The sequence below is a fragment of the Lissotriton helveticus genome, chromosome 1_1, assembly GCF_964261635.1.
Source record: "Lissotriton helveticus chromosome 1_1, aLisHel1.1, whole genome shotgun sequence".
Lineage (NCBI taxonomy): Eukaryota > Metazoa > Chordata > Amphibia > Caudata > Salamandridae > Lissotriton > Lissotriton helveticus.
Window position 1 is genome coordinate 513,614,778 of NC_136057.1, and position 26,961 is coordinate 513,641,738.

The window sequence follows — 26,961 nt, forward strand, 5'->3', positions numbered from 1 at the left end:
AGAATCTAGACATGAAAGCACACATCAAAATAATGACAAAAAGTGCGCGCTTTCACTTGAACTACTTAAGGAAAGTGAAACCGTTCATCTCATCGGCAGACCTCAAACTAGCAATTCAATCCTTAGTTATCTCAAGGATTGAATACGGATGTACAACCTTAGCAGGCCTACCAAAAATGTCCACGGCACCACTAAAAGCATGCCTCAATGCAGCTGCAAGGCTCATCACCGGTTCGAGGAAGTTCGACCATATTTCACCTCACCTAAAAGCGTTAAACTGGCTTCCATATGAAGCCAGAATCCCATTTAAAATGGCATGTATCACCCACAAAGCACTCCACTACAAAACACCGAGTTACCTGGCCCAGAAGATTGAGATATCGGGAGGTTGCAGACCTGCCAGAAGTGCCAAGGAGCTGCTGCTGAGGCCACCCATATTCAGGAAGAAGAAAACATATGACAGAGCGTTCTCTGGGGCAGCCCCCAGAGTCTGGAACTCACTCCCTCCGAATATCAGGAAAATTACTAACATTATTACATTAAAAAAGGAAGCTAGGAGCTTCCTAATGAATAAGTTCCTTACATAGTCAAGTACGGACTTCAACGCCACCGCATCGGAAAGGGCCCACACGGAGCATCGAATGGAAACTAGAAACAATGTCCAGTAAGCGGTAACGACCTAGAGGCTAGAGCACAGAGAGAACTAGAAGAAGATCGCACAATCAAAGCCAAGACAGTATGGTCTATACAGGAACTTAGCATTCAATTTAATAGGATATTGAAGAAAAGTTATAACATTTATGTCAACTTGGGGACAGACGCAGGTTGAAAATTTAGCATTATGTTATCCCGGTGTTAGTACTAACCGAATCTACCTCATATCAGTACGATACGCCTATTACTTAAAGTATAACTAACCTACCTTAGTCCAGTAGGGCAATGCTATGTGAATTGTAGCAGCAGGTTACACCTAATATATGGAACTATAACTACCTACCCATTCCCTTTAGGGTAACGCTAAGTGAATAATATGTTTAATCTACCTCATGTATATGTACTCTGTATTTCTAATCTACCTCTTGTTTATATATTCTGTGAAGCGCTCTGATACCCAAGGGTCACGTTCGCGCTATATAAAACTTTCTAAATAAAATAAATAAATAAAAAATAAATAAGAGATTTGATCGCGTCAACTGGATATACTTGGCTAAAGTCCTAGAAAGGTGCAATCTGGGCAGGAATTTCTGCAGATCTATATCTGCATTTTATCATGCTCCAATAGCAAGAGTTTTGATAAATGGAAGTCTTTCAGCACCCATAAAAATCAATAGAGGTACAAGACAGGGGTGTCCTCTCTCACCCCTGCTTTTTGATTTATATATAGAATCATTGGCCGAAAAACTTATCCAAGACCAGCATATTTTACCATTCAAATATAACAACTGGGAGAAAAAAGTGTCTCTTTATGCTGATGACATGATGCTATATACTTCAGACCCAATTAACGCAATCCCCCTTACATATAGTGCCGCTGTTCTGTTTGGGCAAATTTCTGGATACCAGATTAATCAGTCTAAATCTGAATGTATGACCTGGAATATAACGACTTCTAGTCCAATTCCAATCTTAAAACATGAAACAAGATGTCTGGGGGTACATAGAACAACTGGCTGACAGAAATTTGGCGAAAATCGAGAGAGAGTCCGCTGAATCTCTGAGAAGTTGGTCACTTCTTCCTCTGACTTTAATTGGGAGAGTCATTTCATTTCATAAAGCTTTATTCGGAGCAAGAAACAAGTCCATAAAAGCACAACATACAAAAATACAGTTAAGAAAAGCGGTGGCCATACTAACGCAAATTTTACAGATCAGTTAATGATGATTAAAACTGCATACTTTTCCTGGCATTGATTGATTTTAAAAGGAAGTTAGCTGTATTAAAACACACATCAGGGTGACGAAGATTAAAAAGCAGTCTCATGGAGTCTTTTACAGTCCTAACTCCAAACTTTACAAACACTGGTTTAAGATAAGCAATCCGCAAGTATTTATACAGTTGACAAAACAAAAGAAAGTGCTTAGTGCTTTGTAAACAAATGTTATCACAAGGTTAGGGACCAATAGGGGTGAACCCTGTTGTGGGAAGGCCACTAGATTGTGGACTATCCCAGTTCTCAATCTAGTCAACACAAACCGGTGGGCCTTCCAAGTCACCTGCGATAAATACGGTTGGAAGCCCAAAAAATCATTTAGATCATGATATAAAATACAAGAGAAAAGTTCAACATTGTCCTGGTGCCGTCTGTTAGCTTGGTGGTTTAAAAAGGAGTTCTTGATTTCATGTTTGGCTAAATCAGAGGCACCACAATGATTAGCGGCCAACTTCCAGAAAGCTATGCTTGAGGTCAGTACCTGGATGGCCTCGAATTGTCTTAGGCTCAACTCGGACAAGACCGAGGTTATGACCTTCGGAAGACTCTCCCCTGAATGGTCTCCTGGCTGGTGGCCGGAAAAGCTTGGCCATCCACCTGTCCCAGTGGAAAAAGCCAGAAATTTGGGAGTAATTTTCGACAGCAAGCTGGTTTTTGACCTCCATACTAATAAGGTCGTGTCGTCGTCATTTTTCATTCTGAAAAAAATTAAGAAGCTGCTACCTTATCTCCCTTCTTCAGCTGGGAAGACCCTGGTTTCTACCTTAGTCTTCTCTAAAATAGACTATGGGAACGCTCTCTTTCTTCATACCCAGAAGCGTGTCATAACGAAGCTGCAATCCATTCAGAATGCGGCTGCCAGGATTCTTCTTAACATCCCTCACCGCAAATCCACCACTCTTGGTATACGTCAGCTTCACTGGCTGAGAGTTGAGAGCCGTGTTAAATTCAAGGCCCTCTGTATTGCATATAAGGCTGTACATGGCACAGGACCTAGGTTCCTGACTGAAGCCTTTCAGCTGTACACTCCCAGAAGGCAATTAAGATCGGCCAATACCAGTCTCCTCCCTGTGCCACGCACAAGATCGGTCACCTGGGGAGACAGGCGCTTTCTTGTGGCCACTCCAAAACTTTGGAACCTCTTGCCACCTGCCATTAAAGCCGCCCCGAACCTGATGAGTTTTCGCAGGCTTTTGAAAACATGGCTGTTTGACCAGTAGGAGGACGGCAGGATAGCGGACTCCAGTTGCTCCACAGCGCCGAGACACCTTCGGGTATTTGTTGCGCTATAAAAATCACGTAAATAAATAAATAAATAAATAAATAAATTAGTAAAAACATCCAGGCCAAAGTGCTCCTGAAAACTGTCCACATTATACTTTAGCCAAGGAATCCTTCGATAGTTATCCAGGGACAAACAGTCAGATATAATCGATCTACACAAAGACGTCTCTTCTTTCATCCATATTGAGCGCCAGAGCATAAGTGGTCTCAGGAGAACCAAATCGGAAAGATGGAAAATACCCAATTCTTTATGCACTAGAACGTTGGAAACTGAGCTGGGCAGACACAAGAGTCTCTTTAAAAAAGTGTTCTCCTCTACCTGGAGCGGTCCCGCCGGGGCGTAGCCCCAGACACCTGCTCCATACAGGGCCTTAGAGAGGCATCGAGACTGGAATACTTTAAGCATATCATAGACACGCCTATCCCCCAGCTTCGTAGCCAACGTAAATATGCCATTAGAACTCCTGGCCATCTTGGACCTTACATTATTGTGTTCGCTAGACCATTTGTTATGTTTATTGTGTGAGAAAGTAACCCCTAGATAAGAAAATTTGTCAACAAGTTGAACCTTGTGCCCATTAATGAAATATGAAAAGGGCTTCTTTCCATTCCTCCGCCCACATTCCATTACAAAGGTTTTGGATTTATTGATTACTAGCTTTCTTCCTTTGATGAATAGGGAAAAACCATCCATCAACTGTTGGAGGCCTATGGGGGTGCGTGAGATTAGAACCGTGTCGTCCGCATATAATAAAACTGTGACGCGGTCACCGTGTATTGTGTGGGCGTCCACTGCAATGGATTTTAAGATGGAATCAATCTCGTTAATAAAAAGGGTAAAAAGCAGTGGAGCCAACACACATCCCTGTCTAATTCCACGCCCAATTTTAAACTTGGTGGTACATTCCCCTTGGATACCGTAACGTACACAAGCACGTAATTTGGTGTACAATCGTGCCAGAAAAAATACGATACCCTCGGGGGCCCCCATTTCAATAAGCTTGGCCCACAGGATGGCGTGATCCACTAGATCAAAGGCACTGCTTAAATCCGTAAAGCAGAGATAAATAGTGCCTGATTTTGCTAGAGTATATTTATCGATAAGCAAGTCTAAGTTAAGACATTGCTCTATCGTGCCTCGACCTTTCCTGAAACCAAATTGACTGTCAGCCAGTATACCATTCTCCTCCACCCATTCTTCTAATCTTACCATGAGGACTCGGCTCATGACTTTTACGGAGGAATCCAGCAAGGAAATCGGGCGATAGTTCTTAGCATCCCCACGATTACCTTTCTTGAATATTGGAACAATTATGGATTCTTCCCATGTCGGAGGTACCTCATTGCAGACTGCAGCATTAAAAATGTTAGTTAAAAGAGGGCCACATTCCTCGGGTACTAATTTATAAACGTCGATTGGGACCCCGTCTGGACCCTGTGCTTTCCCTCCTTTACTAGCCCTGATACTGTCTAAGACCTCTGCAACAGAGATGTTAAGTGGCAGATGGGGCCATCTAACCGCTGTATCCTCCTTGACACTATCGGAGTCAAAGATTTTAGAGAAATGAGAAATCCACTCTTCCCTAAGAACGGTGGTTGTTAGTTCAGGGTTTTTTTCATCTTTAAGAAAAGGGGAATTAATTGTTTTCCAAAACAGGGTACAATCGTTCAGTTCAGCAGCCCGAGCCAGGTTGTCCCACGCGTCCTGCTGGGGCCCCGCTTTCCTGCGTTTTAAGGTTTCCTTGTAACTGCCTCTGAGACTTAAAACCAAGCTCTTGTCTCAGGGTTTAGTTGCTAATGCCTTTTTTAATTCTTTGAGGGCTAATGTACAGGCTTGGTTAAACCATCCCCGCAGGCGACCTTCCTTACGCTTAGCGGTAATGGTAAGTTTAGAGTCAATAATAGAATTAATATAAATAAAACGTTTAATAGAGTTAGCAGTGGCATCACCGTCATCTAAAATCCCTACTATATCTGTCAGACAGCTTTTAATAATAGAACCAGACGCAATCTCAGCCTTGTCCCCGTTCCATCTGATTCTCACACCATTGGGGCGGTGGGGTTCGATGTTATGAATGCTCCCCGTGTTAGGAGTCCCTTTGTTTTCCCATAACAGGGCCTCAACGGTCAAACAGTTATGGTCACTAAGCTGCATATCTACAGCTTTGGGTGCCATAATACAGGGTTCTAGGCTCGAGGAGATACAGATGTAATCAATCACAGAGGAGGCTCCACGGCCTGTGAAGGTCGGGGTATGTTCTTCACAGCCATTTTTGTCGTTAACCATAATATTCATATTATGTCCATGGAGAAAGAGATTTAATGATTCCCCATAGTGATTATGTTGAAAGTGTAATGCACCCTCTCCTTGACAGTTTTCCACCCCGCATAAGTTTAGGTCAGAGAGTGGGCAGGTAGCAGCATTGAAATCCCCTGCTATAAACAAATCAAAGACGACATTAGAGGTAATGATAATATCGTCAAGGGCACTAGATAATGCTTTTACCGCCTGATCCCTGGTGTTGTCGAATGTATTGTTATAAAAATTAATTAAAAGAATGTTCCTACCATCTGCATAATACAACCACAAGATCTGAGAATGCACCCCCACTTTTACATATTTTTTAACCAACAAAGGAGTTTCAACAGATATCAGAACCAGGAGACCCCCCTTAGCTCTCTCTGACAAAGATCCAATTGCGGGCAGCTGATATGAAACGAATCCGTCATAGCCCTTGAAATCCAGGCACCAAGTTTCCTGGAAACATATAATTTCAAATAAGGCTAAAAATTCAGTCCAGCCCAGACAATCCGATTTAGACCTAATACCTGCAACATTCCAACTAGCAATATGGCAGCTACAGAAGCCTTCTCCATAAGATGTTCGCCCATTACCATGCTGGATATGTACAAACTGTGTACTAATCTCAGGGTTGGTAATCTTAGATGGACTCTCCATACCTTCTCCAATTTCATCCACCATGGCCACAGACATACAATCCACAGTGGTACATACTTCACTTGCGGCGGTTATACACCCCAGTGAGTGAGAACTATGTCCACCACAACTTGAACCCCGCTCCTCCTTATTATCAATAATGATCAAAGCAGTCTCCAGTCAATCAGTAAGGTCTAACCCACTCAGACATTGGAAACGGGAAATTGGGAGAGTGAATATTATTAAGATGATGCTGCTCCCTAAATTAATTTTCTTATTCCAGAATATTCCGTTAACCTTTAAAGAAGTTAAGATAAGCAAAATCCAAGCCAAGTGGAATTCCTTTGTATGGGCCTCAAAGGGCAAAAGGATTGCATGGAAGAAGCTGCGTAGAAAGAAAAGCAAAGGAGGGCTTTGTGCTCCAGATTTGAAATTTTATGCCTGGACTTTGCTAATGAAGGCGGGGTTAATGCTATTTGAAACTCCAGATAGGACAGAAACAGGCATTATGTTTCAGACGATGTTATCGGGGGTTCAAGGAGGGGCTCAGGGTTTCTTGCTGAAGTTCGGGGATCCATGCTTTTTTAAGAAGGTTCGTTTAAAGGTGTTGAGAGATATGGCCTATGTTTGGGCCAGTGTAAGAAGATCGCTGAGTATCCCATATTATTCTGCTTTGGCTCCAATTTGGGAATCACCTGGCTCTCCAGAGTGGACTAAAGACTCATTGATTACCCCTCTTCTGGAGGCTAATATAAAATCTTCGGGCCAGCTAATGCCGGAAGGGTTGTTGTTAAGTTGGGAGGAGATCTCTATTCTCACGGACAATAACTTATCCAAGTTCAAATATTTACAAATCAAGAGTTGGAGTCAGGCCATCACAGTTGAAATTGGCGCTAAGACAGTGTTGGAGGAACTTCTACTGAGGAAGTCCAGGCGGATAAAAACATCAATTCTGTACTGGACTATTCTGGAAGCAGAAGATGGGGACTTCTCCTTGCCGGCTCAACTATGGGGAAACCAAGTTCCGGATGTCGACTTGCAGGAGTTATGGCAAGTATCCTTTGATCTACTTTATATTACAGTCTCTCCCGCCAATTTAAAGCGCAACCATCTTTTTTCTCTTCACAGAGTATATTGGTCTCCGGCTAGGCTGGCAAAATTTTCTAAGTGTCCCACTCCCTGTTGCCCAAAGTGTAAGCAGAAAAAAGCTGACGACCTTCACATGTTTTTAACTTGTCCTGTTCTTAGAAATTTTTGGGCTACGGTAGAAGAAGGTATGGACAAGCTGTTTAATTTTGATAAACAGGTTAGTATATTGCTTGTTTTTTTAAAATTGTTTCTAATTATGAGGAACTTCCTCAAGACATCAACAAACTGTCTCTATATTTAATTATTTTAGCACGCAGAGAGATATGCAAACTCTGGGTTAATGATACTTCACCTTCATACCTAGATCGGATCAGGGCAATTAAGCACACACTTAATTTAGATAAGATAGGTTGGAAGAGAAGGAAGCATTTCTGGATTCCCTGTATCAAATGGCTGGATAGGATGTAAACGATTTTGTCCAATGATTATGCCTTTTTGCAGAATGAGCTACCCTAAGATCAGTTCAAGGGACTGGAAAGATAGATGAACTGAATTGATTTTATCCTCTTTGGTACCGTCTGGTACCCTGTGGGTATCTGCAGAAAGAGCATCCATTAAGATCTTCAGAGTTTAAGGAGGGGCCTCTCTGCTAGGTAGTGGATGGCACAAACCTGTTACTCTGAGAATATCTTTGTTGGCGTATGAGGACAACAAAAAATAAAAAAAATAATAAAATAAAAAGAAAGTGAGGAACATACCCATCGCGGTCAGGGAAGCAGTAGAACAAGAGTTGCAGAGACTGGAAGACAATGGGATCATCGAACCCATAAACTGCTCAGAGTGGCTAGCTCCGTTGGTGGTGGCAATGAAACCCAATGGTAAGGTTCGTCTATGTGTGGACTTACGCGAACTGAACAAGTGCATAATCGTGGAGAAATTCCCGTTGACACATATAGAAGAAATGCTGGTGAAGACAAAGGGGATAAAGTGGTTCTCCACCATTGATCTCACATCAGCCTATCACCAGATAGCCCTATACCCCACGAGCCGGACACTGACGTCTTTTATAACACCTTTCGGATGCTATCAGTTCCGCCGCATGCCCTTCGGCTTAGCGTCAGCAGCAGCAGTGTTTCAAAAACGTATGCACAAATTGTTCAGAGGCATAGAGGGAGTACAGTACTTCCAAGATGACATCTTGGTGATGGGCAAGGATCAAACCGACCACAACAAAAATCTGGCCAAGGTACTCTAAGTTCTGGAAGAAAATGGCCTCACGGCCGAATGGGAAAAGTGCAGGTTCGAAATGACATCTGTTACCTATCTTGGTCACGAGATTGGTGAACGAGGCATCACACCCAAACAAGCCAACGTCAAGGCGATATGCGAAGCACCAGCGCCAAGGAACAAAGAGGAGGTGAGGTCCTTCTTGGGGATGGCTGAATATTACAGCAAATTCGGGCAACACTTCGCCACCAAGATACACCACCTGAGGCAGCTCATACAGGACAAAACAACATTTATATGGACAGAAGAGGCGCAAAGTGACTTAAATACAATAAAGAAAGACATCAGCAAGGCCGTACATCTCCAAGGATATGATCCTCATGGGCAGTCCATATTAACTGCAGATGCCAGCGAAAAAGGACTGGGAGCAGTCCTTAAGCAGGAAAGGAAGAATGGAGAAGTATCGACCCTCAGCTTCGCGTCAAGGTCCTTATCCCCTACCGAACAAAAGTTCAGTGTAATAGAAAAGGAGATGCTGGCGGTAGCGTGGGCCATGGGGAAATTCCACCAATTTTTTGTGGGGCACGAGGTTCAAGCTCAAGACAGATCATAAACCTCTGGTCAAAGTACTCACGTCATGTGGCCCTCCGTGCTGATCGGTCTGGGGGTAAGGCAGGGGGCGGCGTGGCCCTTATAGCTCGTACTGAGCACAACTTTCAACTTGTGCCCTCCTCTCCCATTATCCCTACCGAGCACCTGGTGGCTCGCTCCCTTGCTTTTTCTCCCCCACTTACTTGTTTATTAATGTACCGCCCTCCCCAGTCATCCCATTTGTTTTTACCAGCATTTCAGGACTTAGTGGCCACTTTAGCAATTAATCATACTTCAATCCTGGTATTAGGGGATTTTAATTACTGGCCCCTAGACCTTCACGAATGTTCTGCCTCTAAGCAATTTTCTGATTTTCTTGTATCCCTTAATTTTGTCTCGCATTTACAGACTCCTACACACATTCACAGCCATGTACTTGACCAGGTCTGGTCCCTCAACATCTCGGTCTCCTCCATGACCGTGTCCCCCTGCCCTTGGTCTGATCATGCCTTGATCTTCTTCTCCCTTTGCCTTAAGTCGATAGCTAAGAGTCCGCTTGCCAAAAACACCTGGGCGCAGAACTGGAACAGGGTAGATCTACCTGCACTGTCCTCTTCCCTCTTGAATTCTGCACCTAATCTAGAGGGTTTACCTTCCATCTCTCAAGCCGCCGCAATCGAGACTTGGCTTGTTGGAGGCTGTGACAAGATAGCCCCATTTCGCCGGATATCAATCCGAAGACCTAAGGAGTCCAATCGATGGTTTAGCGACGACTTAAAGGAAAGAAAGTTGACTCTCAGGCAGGCCGAGAGACAATGGAGACGGCATTATTGCCCCTTATTAAAAACTCACTATACGACTCTACTGAGTGATTATAAAAGGGCCATATTAGGTGCCAAAACTGCATATTTTTCAGCCAAAATATTGGTGGCAGAAAATCAACCTAGGGAGATCTTCTCCATTGTCCACGACTTGGCCTATTCTGATAGGGCCACTCTGAAACCCCTCCCCACCCAGTCCCTCTGTGATTCTTTAAACTTATATTTTCTGGAAAAAATCAGCAACATTAAAGCCAACATTCCCCTTCCCTCCCCTACTTTTGTTGAGCCTCACCTCCCGGTTATCCATGGTTGTCTTTCTTCTATTCCCCGGCTTACTGAAGAAGTGTTCCTGGCAATACTTCCAAAAGTAAAGTCTGGATCTCCGGCAGATACCTGCCCAGCTCACATTTTAAAACAAATTTATACTACTTGTCCCAATCCGCCTATCTCCTTCCTCAATAGCTCGCTGGCTCAGGGTGTGGTAATTCCAGCTCTTAAATCTGCCACCATAGTGCCCATCCTGAAGAAGCCTGGTGCGGATCCTTCCGCTCCAGCTAATTACCGCCCCATCTCTCTCTTGCCCTATTTGGGCAAGGTGTTGGAGCGACATGTAACATCGGTCCTTAGTGCCCATGTAGAAGCCAATGGAGTCCTAGCATCTCGCCAGGCAGGCTTTCGACCTAGGCACTCCACCGAGTCCGTCGTGGTGTCGGTCCTGAACAACCTCAGGGAGGGTATGGACCAAAACAACTACCAGGCCCTGGTACTCCTCGATCTCTCCGCCGCCTTCGACACGGTTGATCATACCATCTTACTTTCCCGTGTCGGAGCGGCGGGAGTCGGGGGCTCAGCCCTGGTTTGGCTATCATCCTTCCTGAGGGACCGCACCCAGGCGGTCCGGTTGGGGGACTTTTCAGCCACACAACTCAAGGTCACTTGTGGTGTTCCCCAGGGCTCTTCTCTATCCCCTCTTTTGTTCAATCTCTATCTATCCTCTGATCTTTGCTCTTCAACAACTGGAGGTCACCGTTTATAATTATGCGGATGACCTCCAGCTTATCTTTTCCCTCTCTCCTTCCTCCCATTCTATTTCCAACTTTCAGACTATTATGATTTTCATCAGGGACTGGATGGACCACAACCATCTGAAGTTGAACCCTGATAAAACAGAACTGGTCCTTACGGGTGGTCCCTCCAGTCCCTGGAACTCTTTATTCTGGCCTTCTTCCTTAGGATCCCCTCCCACTCCCTCTTCCTCAGTTAAAACTTTGGGCGTCAAGATCAATAATCAACTTGATCTTCATTCACAAATTAATTCTGTTGTCTCTTCTTGCTTTCTTGTTCTCCGAACTATTCGCTCTGTTTCTCGTTTCTTTTCCTCCCCTGCACTTAAACTAATCATGTCCGCTCTGGTGATCTCCCGGCTGGATTACGCTAACGCGCTATACAACGGCATACCGGCGTATAGTCTGCGGAAGCTCCAGCTGGTTCAAAACCAGGCGGCCAGATTGGTGTATGGTCTGCCTCGTTCCCATCACTCCACCCCCTTACTGAAGGCATTACATTGGTTACCAGTTAGGGAGCGATCCCTTTTTAAAACTGGCTGCATGGTCTTCCAGGCGCGCCAGGGTACGGCTCCTGCCTTCATATCTTCCTTGTTAAAGGAGTATACCCCTGTTCGGGAGCTTCGATCATCCTCCCAATCTCTTCTCCATGTACCCCGCTACCGACGCAAGAAATGGGGCGGAACCAACTTCTCAATTTTGGCACCATCCTTTTGGAACTCCCTTCCCGATCACTTACGTCTAGCTAGACATTATTCCCTCTTTCGAAAAGACCTCAAGACTTTTTTGTTTACCCAGGCTTTTCCCAACGTTTTCTGACTTTAAATTCCCCTTCACTGGCTTGTTGTTCTCACTGTCAAACTAGCTTTCATAAGCGCCAAGAAACCGCATGGTGTATGTTGCGCTATACAAATATTTTAAATTCAAATTCAAATTCATGTGGCCATGCCACTGCAACACCCCGCATCGCCAAGATGACTCTGAAACTGTTAGACTACAGGTATGATGTGGAGTACATCCCAGGAATAAGGAATAAGGTTGCTGATTACCTCAGTAGAGCCTCAGCGATGGAGGGAGCTCCGACCGGCGCAGACGAGAATGAAGTCCTTGTGGCTTTCGCAGAGGACTCGGGGAAAGTGATAAGTGGCCAAGAATGGACAAAAGCCTATGAAGATGATTCGGACATTAGAGACATTAAAAACTTCCTGCTACAAGGATGGCCGGAAAAGAAACATCTCCGGGCGGCACTCAGGAAATTCTTCCAGGTACGTGAGGAGTTGTCCATAGGAGACCAGGGGACATTCCTGTTTAGAGGGAACAAAGGGGTTCCCCAACGACCCTGATACCTCACCTGTTGGCTGTACTGCACGAAGGACACCTGGGTAAAAATGAAGACGAGAACGAAACAGATGTACTGGTGGCCAGGAAGGACATCCAGGTTGAAAGACATGTAAGGGAATGTGACCAGTGCCAGAGAGCGGATAAAACTCAAACCCCACTAAGACCATCACTAGGAAAATTCGCCAACCCTATGAATCCTTGGAAGGAAGTGTTGATAGACATTCTGGGGCCTGTACTGGATACCCAGGGTACCCCGAAGTATGTGTGTGTCCTCATCGACAGATATTCGAAGTGGCCCGAAGTACACATACAAGAGGAGATGGACATGGAAACAGTCCTCCGATTCCTAACTGCCACATTACTCAGAGAAGGCATAACCGGCTCCATCTTAAGTGACAATGGGCCCCAATTCACCTAGGAAAAATGGCACAATTACATGGAGCGGAATGGGATCAAGACGCAACACACCTCCATATACCACTCAGCCAGCAACGGCCTAGTTGAAAGGTTTAACCGTGTCATAATGGGTTCTATACAGGCTGCCATTGCGATGGGCAAGTACTGGGAAAAAGAAGTGCAGAGTATGTTGTGGGCTTACCCAATTACGCCCACCAGCACAGGGTATAGTCCTTTCCAGATCCTGAGAGGGCGTTCACCAAGGACAACCTGGCGTGGAAGGAAAAGACCGTCACGAGTAAGTGGTCCCCAGCAGTGGTTCAGCACAATTTGGAGAAAGCACAAAGGATATACACCGAGCACTACAATAAGAGACGCAATGTGAAGGAGGCCTCACTTGAAAGTGGAGAGTGGGTCAGAGTCAAACTGGCCCAGTTGAGAAGGAAAGGGGACAGCAAATACAGCCAGCCCATGCAGGTAAAGGAGGTGTACGACAGGGCAGCTTTGCTTAGCGATGGAAACGTCTGGTACCAAGACCGCATGTCCAAATGCAACAAGATATTGCAGTGGGCCAATGAAGAAAGATAAAGATCGAAGACGTCACAAGATCAAGCCCCACCCACAGACAAAGAGGTACAACATGGAGAAGAAGAAGACTCAGGAGCTGGAGTGCCCGGTACTGAGTTCGAGAATGGGGACAATCCTCAGGAGGAGGTTGGTGAGACTCCGAGGAGAGAGAGTCCCCAGGTAATCGAAGGGGGGCTGATGAACCAGGCGGAGGACAACCTAGGGAATGCCTCCACTACTCCGGTAAGACGTACAAGGGTAGGCAGAGCAATCGTGAGGCCTTCCAAATACAGAGACTATAAACTGGGTGATGGGAGATAAGTGTAATCTGATGACAGACTTTACATTTTCTATTGTTATGTGAAGAAGGGAGATATGTAGCGTTGCGCTCTAGTGGTTGCGCACGACGCGATGACGTGACGCGAGGTGGCCGTTTTGGGAGGCACTTGAATAAAGTACTCGGAGAGCTTCGGACGTTCCCGGCGCTCTACTGCTGTTCAAAGCAATAAATATACATTAAACCACATCTGTCTCCAGTGCTTCCTTGGGGAAGTTAGGGAATATTACAATGTTTGCAGTTTTTTTCGGTGTGCACAATTCAGTTGTAATTAATTAAAAGTGTATATGTTACACTCTGTGTATTGTTGCCCATATTTGTGCTTTTAACATTTGCATCTGAAGTTAATTAATGTCTACACGTCATACATATCAGTCCTTTAGTTGTATCTAAAAAAAGTTTGTATGCTGGAATTTTGAGCCCGCACGTGCCCTGAAGGCAGATTTACTACAAATCCCAGAATGCAGTGTGTTTGTTGTTAGCTGAAAAGCCAGGTCTGACTGTAGAAGTCACACTTGACATGAGAGAACATGATATGTCTAAGCATGACACTACCAGGGGGGTTTATTTTATTGTTAGCCTATTCTATTTGCTGGCGTCCTATCCTAGAGCACATACAAGGCTGCTTCGGAGCGCTCTAAGGTCTTGGGGGCTGAGAGCTGCAACAGGGAGTACAAAGGAGGTGTTGGAACACAAGATTTATACTAAGTCGATTTCAAATACATTCTGGAGCTCGATAGGAAAAGGTAAGGATTCCAAAGACTTACATTTGTGAAGGCGCGTTCTCCCACCCATACCACGTTAGGTCATCAGTGTAGTGTACAATCTGGCACGTGCCGATGTGTGTGAGTGAGCACGCACCTGGGAGCTGGCCAAGGACGTCAAGTTAATAAATGGGGCTTTAGGGCGCTCGCGCTCCCGTGCGGAGCGTACCAACAAGGCTCTTCGGTGGTCTTATTTGAGCTTCTTATTTGCATTTTGTGGACAGCTACCTATGGATTATACATTTTTTTATTCTGGCCCTAAATCGGGTAAAGTCTCCCTTCTTATTTTTTTAAGAGCGCATGTTTCATCATTAATTATAATTATGCTGGTTTAAAAATACTCTATCCACAACCACCATATTAAGACAGGGTTGTCAGGTGTAATTTGGTATGCAGAGGGCTGCCATGTTGATGCTAATTGCTTTGCATGTGAAACCATTTTGCTATAGTCTTTAATTCTGAGTTTTGATAATTTTGCTGGTAAATCTCCACAGGCACCAGCCTTTCTGTGGCAGACTTTTTGCAACAGCTTCTCTCCTATGGTAGGTGAGACTATCTGTCTCTTTTTGTGGGAACTTTACCAATACCTTCTCTCATCTGATTCGGTGGACCCTTTTGCCTCTGTCGCTACTCCATCCTGCCCATGGATATGATAACGAGGAGCCCCCTAAAGGCCCCAGTTATGTGTCCTCACATAATTTCTTCTTTTTCTCTTAACACCTAAAGACACAAATCTGGAGTTTAGCTCCTATCTATTTGTTTTTTTTTCATCACCGAAAATGCAATCCTATCCACACATTTCTATGTCACACAATCCAACTCCACACATTTTCAATCCACACCACATAATTTGACACCAAACCACATAACTTAACTGAACAACGCAATTACACAACACACCACAAACATCCAATCCACACTACAGAATTCCACACCATGCCACAAAATCCAACAGCCCATCTCATAATTAAACTCCACTATATACCACTCCACAACACAAAATACCATTCCACATAATTACACCCCATAACACACAATCCCACTCCACATAATTCTGGTTCACTCAATATCACATAATTCCTATCCACATAATTCCACTGCATACAGTACCTAATATTTCCACTCCACAAATCCACTCCACACCACATAATTCCACCACACACAATTACACAACTAACAACTCCAATCTAACCCACATAATTCCACTACAGACCATATACATACACATAACGCATGGGTAAAAGGGTAAACAGTCTGTGCGGACAGTACGGAAGGTGTTGGATTTTAAATCCAACACCTTCCGTACTGTCCGCACAGACTGGAGTTGGAATAGTAAATTAAACTATTCCAACATCCAGCGCCCCCCCTCCGAGAGTCGTTGTTACGACTTGCGGGGTAATGGTTTGCGGAATCACAACGCGGTCGTTGTAAAGACCGCGTTGTGATTCACTGTGGACAAAAAGAATGCGGGATAAGGAGCCATATTCGGGTAAAAGATATTGGGCTAGATGTAGGTAATTCCCATTTACAGACTCTTAAATACCGAATTTTACCGATTCGGTATTTAAGAGTCTGTAAATGGGAAGGGGGCAGATGTAGGTAATTTTAAAATCTGAATTACCGAATCTGTAAAATTCGGTATTTACCGATTCTGTAAATACAGAATCGGTATTAGGGCTCCTACATCTGGCCCCTACTCATTTACAATGCCAATAGATCTAACTCAAGCAAATGCTGGTCGTATTACATTTCCAATGCTTGTTTTGTCCGCCAAACAAACCACTCCAATAGATAGTCTGTAAAATGATCACCCAAGTTTTTTAGTATTTCACTAATAGTCTAGAGCTGATTTTAGTGACTGATCAAAAAGATCATGTGATTTGGGGCAAGTTACTTCATCTCCATGTACCTCAAGTTGTATATAAAGTCTAATGTAAATATTCATAAAACAGCTATACATTGTACTGTTTGCCATGGCCCCAATGACATGATCACCTTGTTCCTGTTGAAGATCCTTTTTAACAACTTCCATGTGAGCAACACCGACAGCTACAGCCTAGGTACCATATAAACGCAGATGATATCCTGATGCACTCAATGGGTAGGCAAGCAAACATATATTTGGTGGCACATCATCATTGCAGTACCCAGGGTAATGTGCTAAATACTTAAAAGATCCCACAGGGGAGAACTATTGGCTCTGCCAATGCTTGTTAGCTTTTGCGGGTAAGCCAGCTACTTTTTTCTTTAAGTAAAGTGCTTACAATTAATTTGAACATTGCAGCAAATAACAAGGCTGAAATGGAAGTAAGGACTGGTCCTCCGGTACAAATGGATATACATTCTATTTTCAATGTTATCTAAGGACCTAATTATGACTACAGCGGTCCGCTGTAGCCACGGTGGTGCTGACTGCTGCAACCGCCATGGATCAGAATTCTCTTGTGGTGTTGCAGAGGTTTTGAGGCAGAAATATGCTTGGCGGTGCTGCTGCCGCCCTGCCAAGCACATTATGAGTTTCCTCCATGCCATGGTTTTCATGCCGGTGAGCCCGCCATGAATAGTGTGGCGGAAAGGTAACAAAGGAGCCTGCAGGGCCCCCTGTTGCCTCAGGGCCATGGACATTTTGTGCCCCCCTGTGTGCATGCACCCCAGTTTCTGTACAGCATTGACTACCGAGTCCTTGCCAATCCAGGAACTACCTTTGGGTTCCCATTGCAGTGCCCATTTTCAGAATCACCGCCAAATAAAAATCCACCAGACATGAGAAAACTTGTAATCTGTCAGGTAGTGCTCACGTGGCTTTGTCAATGTGGGAGCGGGAAAATGGCATGGCAGCCCTGCTCCCACACTGCCAATGTCGTAATCAGGCCCTAGGTCTGGAGTCCCTTGCTCACTTTGCCACTGGATTCAAGCAAGCTGGGCTGAAGACGGCTGTAATGCCAGACACCGGTCCTCGGAAGCTTGTTTCCGGTCCAGGGAAGGCACAGCTTGGCAGATCGGGCTGGACTGTTCCCATGAGGCACAGGGTCAGACTGATTTGCATATAGCCATGTCTGAACTGGGGTGGCAGAGTGGGCTAAAGAACGGTGATGGATTAAACCCAGATCTTTTGACTGGGTGTGAGTGTTTGATTGGTTCAGATGCTCTGTCCATCACCACCCCCTTTTGTACCCCAGTTTCTGTACAGCATGGACTACGGAGTCCTAGCCAATCCAGGAACTACCTTTGGGTTCCCATTGCAGTGCCCATTTCAGAATCACCGCCAAATAAAAATCCACCAAACATGAGAAAACTTGTAATCTGTCAGGTAGTGCTCACGTGGCTTTGTCAATGTGGGAGCGGGACAATGGCATGGCAGCCCTGCTCCCACACTGCCAATGTCGTAATCAGGCCCTAAGTCTGGCTGATACTTGAAATCTGTCTTTATACAGACTGATGAAAGTTCACACCTGCTTATGATGAACAACATAAAGCCTGGCTCTGTCAGTCCATTCTTCATATTTGAGATCTTGAGTGACCTTTTATCACCAAAAGCTATGATTGACCTCTGACTGACATTTGACCTTTCATCACTAAATCTATGATTGATCTCTTTAAGGCTGTGTCATCATTTGAGGTTCTGACAAATGAGTTAAAAAGATTACAAAAGAAATGTAGCTACCCGTATGATTTTAGATCTTTCGAAAACCTCCCTTATCATGCCAAACTGTTGGCAAGGGGCTTTTTGCACCAGCTATAGATCTTCATTGAAAAGGACACATTATTACACCAACTTTAAATTGTATTCAAAGCAGAGGGAATTATTTGCACATTGATGTGTAGATGCATGGCTGGAGATAGAGCTCTAATTCAGGTTAGGATCCCTTGAAAGTGTACTCCAAATCGGACTGACATTTTAGGAACTACTGCACACGTATTTGTTTTTTCCAGTGTCTGATGCATGAGAGTAATAATCTTATCTCGATCTCAGAGCTCTAATCATTCACATGTATTCTGCATTTCTAATTGTGGTTCTTCCTGATGAATTGTATGCACTGCAGCAAAATGCATACTGCCCCAGTATTAGTGTACTATTAATGCTATAATTGGTTGCTGGTAGTGGCAGCTCACAAAACTTTGAATAGCTGTATCACTTAGACTAAAATTGCACTGTGTTAGGAATGGCCCTTTTTGCAGGGTTACACCCAAACTTTTTGCTTCTTCCTCCTTTATTTTGCCTGACCTGTGGTTGTTGGCAATAGGACTCTGAGCATTTTACCACTGCTGATCAGTGCTAAAGTGCATATGCTCTCTGTATAAATTGTTATTGTAATTGGTTATCCATGATTGGCATATTTGTTTTAGCAGTAGGTCCGTAGTAAAGTGCACTGAGTGTGAGAGGGCTGGTGATTCAAATGCTACTAGTGGGCCTGCAGCACTGATTGTGCCACCCACATGAGTAGCCCAAAAATAGTGTCACAGGCCTGCAACCCCAGTGCCTGTGTTCAGTTGCTAACTGCCATGCTGACCTGACCAGTGTCCCCACTGGCCAGGCCTAACCCTTTAGTTTCTGTACACATTGGACAGCCCTATGAAAGGCCCAAGGTACCCCCCTGGACAAAGTGCAGTGTATGTGAAAGGTAGAGCATGTACCAATGTAGGCGACATGCTCTGATAGTGAAATACTGCCAGTTTCGTTTTTCACTATTGAAAGGCTATCTTGCCCATATGCTAGAATGGGGAATGCTGTGTATAATGTTTACCTGCATAACTTCCCATAGGAGCAAGATAGAACACTAAAGTCTGGTATCCATGAACTCAGAATTTAATAACCCATCTTTTAGGAAGGATGTTTTTTAAATCGTGTGTTTGAAAACATCACTTTTAGAAAGTGGCTGTTTTCTTGTCTGACCTTTCTCTGTGCCTTGGCCTGTTTGTGAATTGACTGTCTGGTTTGTGAGTGACGGGGCTGGGATGGTTCCAGGAGGCTGGGTGAGTCAGCACTAGGCTGAATAGCTTCATCTGCATCTTGAGTGGTGGGAGGGGATAGCACCTGGGCCTGAATAGGGCTGTGCCTACCTTCCACAATGCTGGCTCCACCTCCTGCTGGGCGGCTGACGACCCGGCCCCTCTCTCTCAAAGGAAAGAAGGAGCCATATAAACAGAGTGCTACAGGACTGGCCAGAACTGGTTTGGACTAGGCCAAGGCCTCTCTGCCTTCAGAGAATAAAGAGAATATTGGTATAAAAAGGGATTCCCAGACCCCTGAACTTTAGATCATCCTGGAATCAAGAAGGAACCTCTGCCAAGGATAAAAGCTGGAAGACTCGAAGAAGAAGGACTGCCCTGCTGTGTGTTTGTAGGCTGACCTGCAGTTGCTATTCTGCCAAGGAGAGGGGAAGGACTTTGCTGTTGCTGTGTCCCCTGTTTGAAGAGATCTCCAAGGACCTGAGGAGAGCTGGCCTCCTGTTAAGAAGTCCCAGGAACAAAAGGACTTCACCCTCAGCTTTCCACCTCAACTCTGTTGTCTGAGTTCTGACCTGCCTAGAGTGCTTGATCCATTTATGGGGCCTCTGGAGGTTGTTGCCTGCTGTTTGGGAGCTGGAAAAGAAGAAGAAAAGAAGATCTACAATTTTGCACGCATCGCTCACTTGCAGAGTGCATCATCGATAGTGCGAGAGAATTCCCGTCACTGCGAAGATAGTCGCAGCGCCTGTTGCCGCTGCAAGAACTGATGCATCGTTCGCTTGCGGAGCGCAAGATAGTCGCAGCGCCTGTTGCCGCTGCAAGAACTGATGCATCGTTCGCTTGCGGAGCGCATCGCCCCGGTGGGGGAAGATTCCTGTTGCTGCAAATATCGTCGCAGAGCCTGTCGTCGCTGTGAGATCCATCGCATCACTTGCCTGCGGCCCGCATCCCGTCACTGCAACCATCGTCGCAGAGTCAACGCATCGAGGGGCAGTGACAGAAGAGGTTCAAAGCTGCGCCGCGCATCGCCACCGCACTGAAGATCATCGCCGTCCCAAAGATCAACGCATCGTGCCTGTGCGAGATGCTTCCTACCGGAGAACCTGCAACCCGGAATGCATACAAGGTATCGCATCGCTCCCCATACAGATCGGATTCGCTGCAACCCACCCGCTGCATGCATCGGGGTTGTCGCATCGCCTCCCCAGGGTCTCATGAGTGACACATTGCTCTTTTTCTGATGCTGCAGCTGCCGCTTGGAACTTTTGTCGCATCTACAGGAACTTTGGGCTAAAAGTGAAGCAACTATGGATTATTTTGGTGCAAACCTTTAGACTCTTTTTAAATACTTATTTTGCAACAGTGTATGTTGGATTTTTGTCGTTTTGGTCTTGTGTAGTTTAGATAAAGATACTTTATTTTTCTAAACTGGTCTGGAGTCTATTTGTGGTGTTTTTACTGTGCTACTGTGAGTGTTTGTACAAATACTTTATACATTGCCTTTGATAAGCCTGTCTGCTCATGCCAAGCTACCAAGGGGGTGAGCAGGGGTTATCCAAAGAGTGTATCACCCTTACCCTGACTAGAAGCAAGGGTCCCTATTTGCACATTGGTACCTACCGCTGCCAACTAGAGACCCCCAGATCTAACACAAGGTACATGCATGTGCTTTCAAAAACCTATCAGGAAGTTGGAAACTCCCTCTTTGACTTGAGCATGGTGACTTAGAAAGTGGCATAGGGGCCACAGGAGTGTAAAAGTGAGATATAGTAATGTGAAAGTATAAGGTAGCTTGAAAGAATGAGAGTGAAAGGTGAGAAGGAAAGGTGGTTGAATAATGCATGGGAAAGGGGTAGAACAGAGAGGAGCAAGAAAGATAGAGATACAGGAGAGAGGAATGGTGGAGGAGAGAGGTGCCTTGTATAGAAAGAAATGAAGAAATTAGTATAATGTTTACAACTAAATCCTCACTCTTTATCGAACACGCATTAAAAATAGATAGCATAGTCTCACAAAGAGGTTCACCCAGGACCACTTTGACCTAGAACCTACACTAGAACATTATGATATCACTAGAAAAAGGGATCCATCAATCAGGATTTATGAAAGGTGTCTAGTCACCCAATAGAGTATCCTTGTGCTTGCAGGCCCTGGAGGCTCATTTGAACAGCCAGGTTTTGGGGAAATTCGGAATCCCGGAAGTGAGGTGATGTTCTGGAGGTGTGTGAGGAGGCTGTTCCAGGTCTTCGTTGTGATGTGGGAAAAGGAGCATCCTCCACTCATGCTTTGATAGATGTGAGGAATATGGGCAAGTGAAAGGGAGACGGAGTGTAGTCTTCTTGATGGTTGGTGGAAGTTCATGCGTGATTAATGTAGGCTTGTCCTTGGTTGTGTAGAGCTTTATGTGTGTGGGTCAGCAGCTTGAATTGGCATCTGTTCTGTACAGCGAGCCAGTGGAGTTGCCTGAGGTGGGGTGTGATATGTGTTTGTCGTCCGGGAAGGCCAAGGATGAGTCTGGCTGAGGAATTCTGTATGGTCTGAAGTCTCTGTAGGAGGTGTGCGGCAATTCCTACTTAGAGTGCGTTGCCGTAGTCCAGTTGGATGGTGATGAGGGCTTGTATCAAGGTGGGTCTCGTGTGTAGATTACAGGTCCTTCAAAACACGGCTCCCAGACTGGTATTAAATCTACCGTCCCGATCTTCCTCGATACTAAGTTTGAGCGCTCTCTACTGGCTTCCCATTAAAAAACATATAACATTTTAAATGAATTTTCTTGTCCACGAAACCATCTGTGGACACGGTCCACATTATCTTGCAAAAAAACAGATCAGGTATAATCCCTCTAGGACTCTCAGATCTGCTAACAAACATCTTCTTATCCCATTCAGGATCCGCACCGCCAGAAAGGGTGGGAGATTTCTTTCACATCTTGCCCCCACCCTATGGAACTCACTCCCTCTGCATCTACGTATGGAGACCGACCATACAAAATTTCGTAAGGCTCTCAAAACTTTGCTATTCTGAATTCTTCTCTTTCTATGTACTTTCTTCCCACTGTTTCTTGGGATAGGCTAGCGCTTTGAGACCTTTGGGTGAAATGTGCGCTTAACAAAATCTCATAACATAACATAACATAACATAACATAACATAACATAGGAGTAGATCTTAAGTAGCATACTCAGAGTGAGGAATCAGGTGGAGGAGATGGCGTTGATCTGTGATTTCATTGTGAGCTTGTTGTCAATGATGTTTCCGAGGTTTCTGGCGTATTTGGTGGGAGTGGAAGCGGGTCCTAAGTCAGATGGCCACCAGGAGTCATTCCATGTGTTGCTACTGTTGCCAAAGATCAGTACTTCCATGTTGTCAAGTGTTCAGTGGCAGGCAGTTGTTCTTCATCCAGTCGGCGACGTTTATCATGCATCCATGGAAATTGGTTCTGGTGGTGGTGGGGTCGTTAGTGAGTGAGAGGATGATTTGGCTGTCATCTGCTTAGGAAATTATGTTGAGATCGTGGGATCAGATGATGTTGGCCAGCGGGGCCATCTATGCGTTGAAGAGCATGGGTCTGAGTGACGAGCCCTGGGGGACACCGCAGGTAATCTCCTTGAGTTCATAGGTAAAAGGTGGATCCTACGGGTTCTTCCGGTGAGGAAGGATGTGATTTATCTGAGCACAACTCCTTGGATTCCGATGTGGTGGAGTCTTTCGATCAGAGTGTGGTGGGTAAAGTGCCGAAGCCTGCGAAGAGGTCGAGTTGGATCAAAGCTGCTGCTTCAAGGAGGGTTCAGATGTCGTCGGTGGCTGCGATCAAGGCAGTTTCGGTGCTTTGATTGCTGCTGAAGACAGATAGGGAGGCATCAAGCAGTTGATTCTGCTCCAGGTGTGTCATGAGTTGATTGTTGAAGATCTTTTCCAGTACCTTCACTGGGAATGGGAACATGGAGATTGGGCAATAGTTTTTGAGTTTGCTGCAGTCAGTGGAGGGTTTTTTGGAGAAGTAGTCGGACTTCGATGTGTTTCTAGGTGTTCAGGCTATTTGTGGTGGTGATAGAGGTTTTGAGTAGGACAGTGAGTTCCTTGCTGATCCTTTGGTTTCCAAGTGTGAAGATGTGGTGCGGGTATAGGTATGTGAGAGCTCCAAAGTAGATAGATTTCATGGTGGAGGTTGTGTCGTGGATGGAGAAGATGTTCCAGGTGGTTAGTGTGTGGTTCATGTCAGTTACAATGGTGATGTATATGTTGAGGAAATCCATAGGTGTTGGTTGGGGTTCGAAGTTTCTGTATAAAGTTGCAAGTTGTGGAAGAAGTGGGTGAGGTTGTCGCACAGCTAATGTGACAGTGTGATGCTGTTTTCACTGGCAGCTGGGTTGGAGAATTCCTTAACTATGTTGAAAGTTCATTGGTGTTGTTGACGTTAGTTTCAATGCATGCAACAAGTGCTGTCTTCTTTGTTGCCATCAGCAGATGGTTGTAAAGGTTGCGGGAGGTCTTGAAGACTGCCCTGTCAGCTGTGTCCTTGCTGCTGCACTATCTCCTCTACAATTGTTTGCTGTCTCGGTTCGCTGTTCTTAGTTCTTGGGTGTGCTAGCTGACCTTTTCGGAGGATTTTCTCTGGATGATGCTCTTGATGGGGACGATGCTGTCAATTGGTGATCTTGGTGTTTTTCACTCCCTGTTCATGGTTTGTGGTGGTAGCAGGGTTGGAGGTGTTGAGGGCATTCGCCTTGCTTGTCTATGAGATTTTGCTCCACCACCAGTGGAGGGTGTTGGTCACCTTGGGGGGGGGTGGCACGGTGGCTGGAGATGATGAAGTAGACTATGGAGTGATCAGTGAATTTGGCTGGATTTGATGCGGTTGCTAGAGGTGAAAATGGAGTCCAGCGTGTGTCCTGGTGGTGCGAAGGGTCGTAGATGGTCTGGGTCAATCCGTGGCTGCTCATACTTTCGAGGAGGTGTGCAGTGTTTTTGTCATTGGGGTTGTCAATGTGGAAATTTAGGTCACTGAGGAAGATGTATACTTTGGAGTTTAAGGCTAGGGCAGCAATGAAGTCTGTGATGGTGCTGCAGAAGCGTGAACAAGGGCCTGGGGGGTCGGTACATGAGGGGGCCTTTGATAACTGTCTTGTCGTCTGTGTGAAGCTTGAAGTTGAGATGCTCCATGGGAGAGTGGTGTTATCGGTGGTGGTGGTACCCTGTATGGTCTCATTTTGGATGATGGCTGTTTCTCCTACTGGCATGTTGGTGTGGTCCTGGTGAGTGATTTTATATCCTTCAGGGATCGCTGTGGAAATGTATTTTGCAGACGTGGGATTGAGTGAGGTCTCGGTGAGGAAAACGATATCTGTTGCAAGGGTGGCTATGATTCAGTGGACTACTTGCATAGTCAGCATGAGTTGAGAAGGGCACATGCAAGTTTGGGTTTTTGTTCACATGGTGTCTGTGGTGTGTTTGGGGAGGGGCTGGTGTGTTTGTAGTGGAAGGTGAAGTGGCAGTAGGTGCAGGTGAAAGGTACTACAGCAGAGCATGAGTCAACACAGTGGCAGTGTTTGTTGCAGCACTTGGGCTTGAGGTTGTAGAGCTCGGCAATGTTGTATCTTCAGGGGTGGGAGGGGCACCAGTCATGGTGCTGGGTGAGGTCCATGCGCTAACTAGATGGACGGACACAGGCGGGCTTGCCTTTGGCGCACTAGTGGCGCACCCACTGCTGACGTCTGCAGTTGCGCTATGGCCTGCATTAGGTAGGTCCTGGGGTGGACGGAGCATATGCTGGCCAGAAGGGGAACAGCGTTTACAACGCAACTTTTACAACGCAGTACCTTTACCACGCAACTTTTACAATGCAAGTCGTTACAACGACTTGCGCTGGGGGGCACTCTAGGATAGGGAATAGTTAATTTACTATCCAAAACCTTCCCTACTATCCACGAGGACTGGAGTTGGAATAGTAAATTAAACTATTCACTATCCAGCACCCCCCAACGCAAGTTGTTGTAACGCCTTGCGTTGTGAAAGTTGCGTAGTAAAGGCATGCGTTGTAAAAGCATGCGTGGTAATGACATACATCCAGCCAGAAGAACGGTGAGTGGGAAACCCAGGAAGGAGAACTCCAGCGGGAAAACCCGGGCAGCTGTGCTGTCACTGGATCAGTCTGGAACAAGCAGGAACTGGAAGTCACAGGCAAGTGGCAAGCCCTAGGAGTCCAGGTGCCTACAACATCAAGCATTATAAAACTTCTGGGTACCTTGACTAAAGAGCAGGACTCTGGAAGTCTGTTTGTAATTCACTTTCCTTACCGTTCTATATAGTTAATTTTAAAAAAACATGGTAGCTGCTTTTAAAAAGTGGAGTCTTGACTAAAAATTCCAAAAATCACTTTATTAAACTGTTTAAATATTTATATATTTTTGAGGCAGTTTTAATGCGATACATTTTTACAGACTACGTAAATGTCTGTGTGAACCCTCTGTAATGCAATTCAAATCTCTGGAAAATGTGCCGTTGAGGTTATGATTATTTACAACAAGGGGTGGTGATGGACAGAGTCTCTGAATTAAGCAGAGTACTCTCACCCAGTCAAGAGATCAGGGCTAGATCCAACACCGTTTTTTAGCTCATTGCACCATCCCAGTTTCAGAACCTGGCTGTATGCAAATTAGTCTGTCCCTGGCCCAGTGCATCATGGGAACAGGGCAGACCAGACTACAAAAGCCAATTTTTACACTGGGAAGGGAACAAGCTTCCGGGGACCGGTTTCTGGCATTTCAGCCGTCTTCGGCCCGGCTTGCTTGAATCCTGATGGTGCAATGAGCAAGGGACTCACATCTGAGTATACCCTTCCACGCTTAGGGTGGACAAAATTATTTACAACAAGGGGTGGTGATGGACAGAGTCTCTGAATTAAGCAGAGTACTCTCACCCAGTCAAGAGATCAGGGCTAGATCCAACACCGTTTTTTAGCTCATTGCACCATCCCAGTTTCAGAACCTGGCTGTATGCAAATTAGTCTGTCCCTGGCCCAGTGCATCATGGGAACAGGGCAGACCAGACTACAAAAGCCAATTTTTACACTGGGAAGGAAACAAGCTTCCGGGGACCGGTTTCTGGCATTTCAGCCGTCTTCGGCCCGGCTTGCTTGAATCCTGATGGTGCAATGAGCAAGGGACTCACATCTGAGTATACCCTTCCACGCTTAGGGTGGACAAAATTATTTACAACAAGGGGTGGTGATGGACAGAGTCTCTGAATTAAGCAGAGTACTCTCACCCAGTCAAGAGATCAGGGCTAGATCCAACACCGTTTTTTAGCTCATTGCACCATCCCAGTTTCAGAACCTGGCTGTATGCAAATTAGTCTGTCCCTGGCCCAGTGCATCATGGGAACAGGGCAGACCAGACTACAAAAGTCAATTTTTACACTGGGAAGGAAACAAGCTTCCGGGGACCGGTTTCTGGCATTTCAGCCGTCTTCGGCCCGGCTTGCTTGAATCCTGATGGTGCAATGAGCAAGGGACTCACATCTGAGTATACCCTTCCACGCTTAGGGTGGACAAAATTATTTACAACAAGGGGTGGTGATGGACAGAGTCTCTGAATTAAGCAGAGTACTCTCACCCAGTCAAGAGATCAGGGCTAGATCCAACACCGTTTTTTAGCTCATTGCA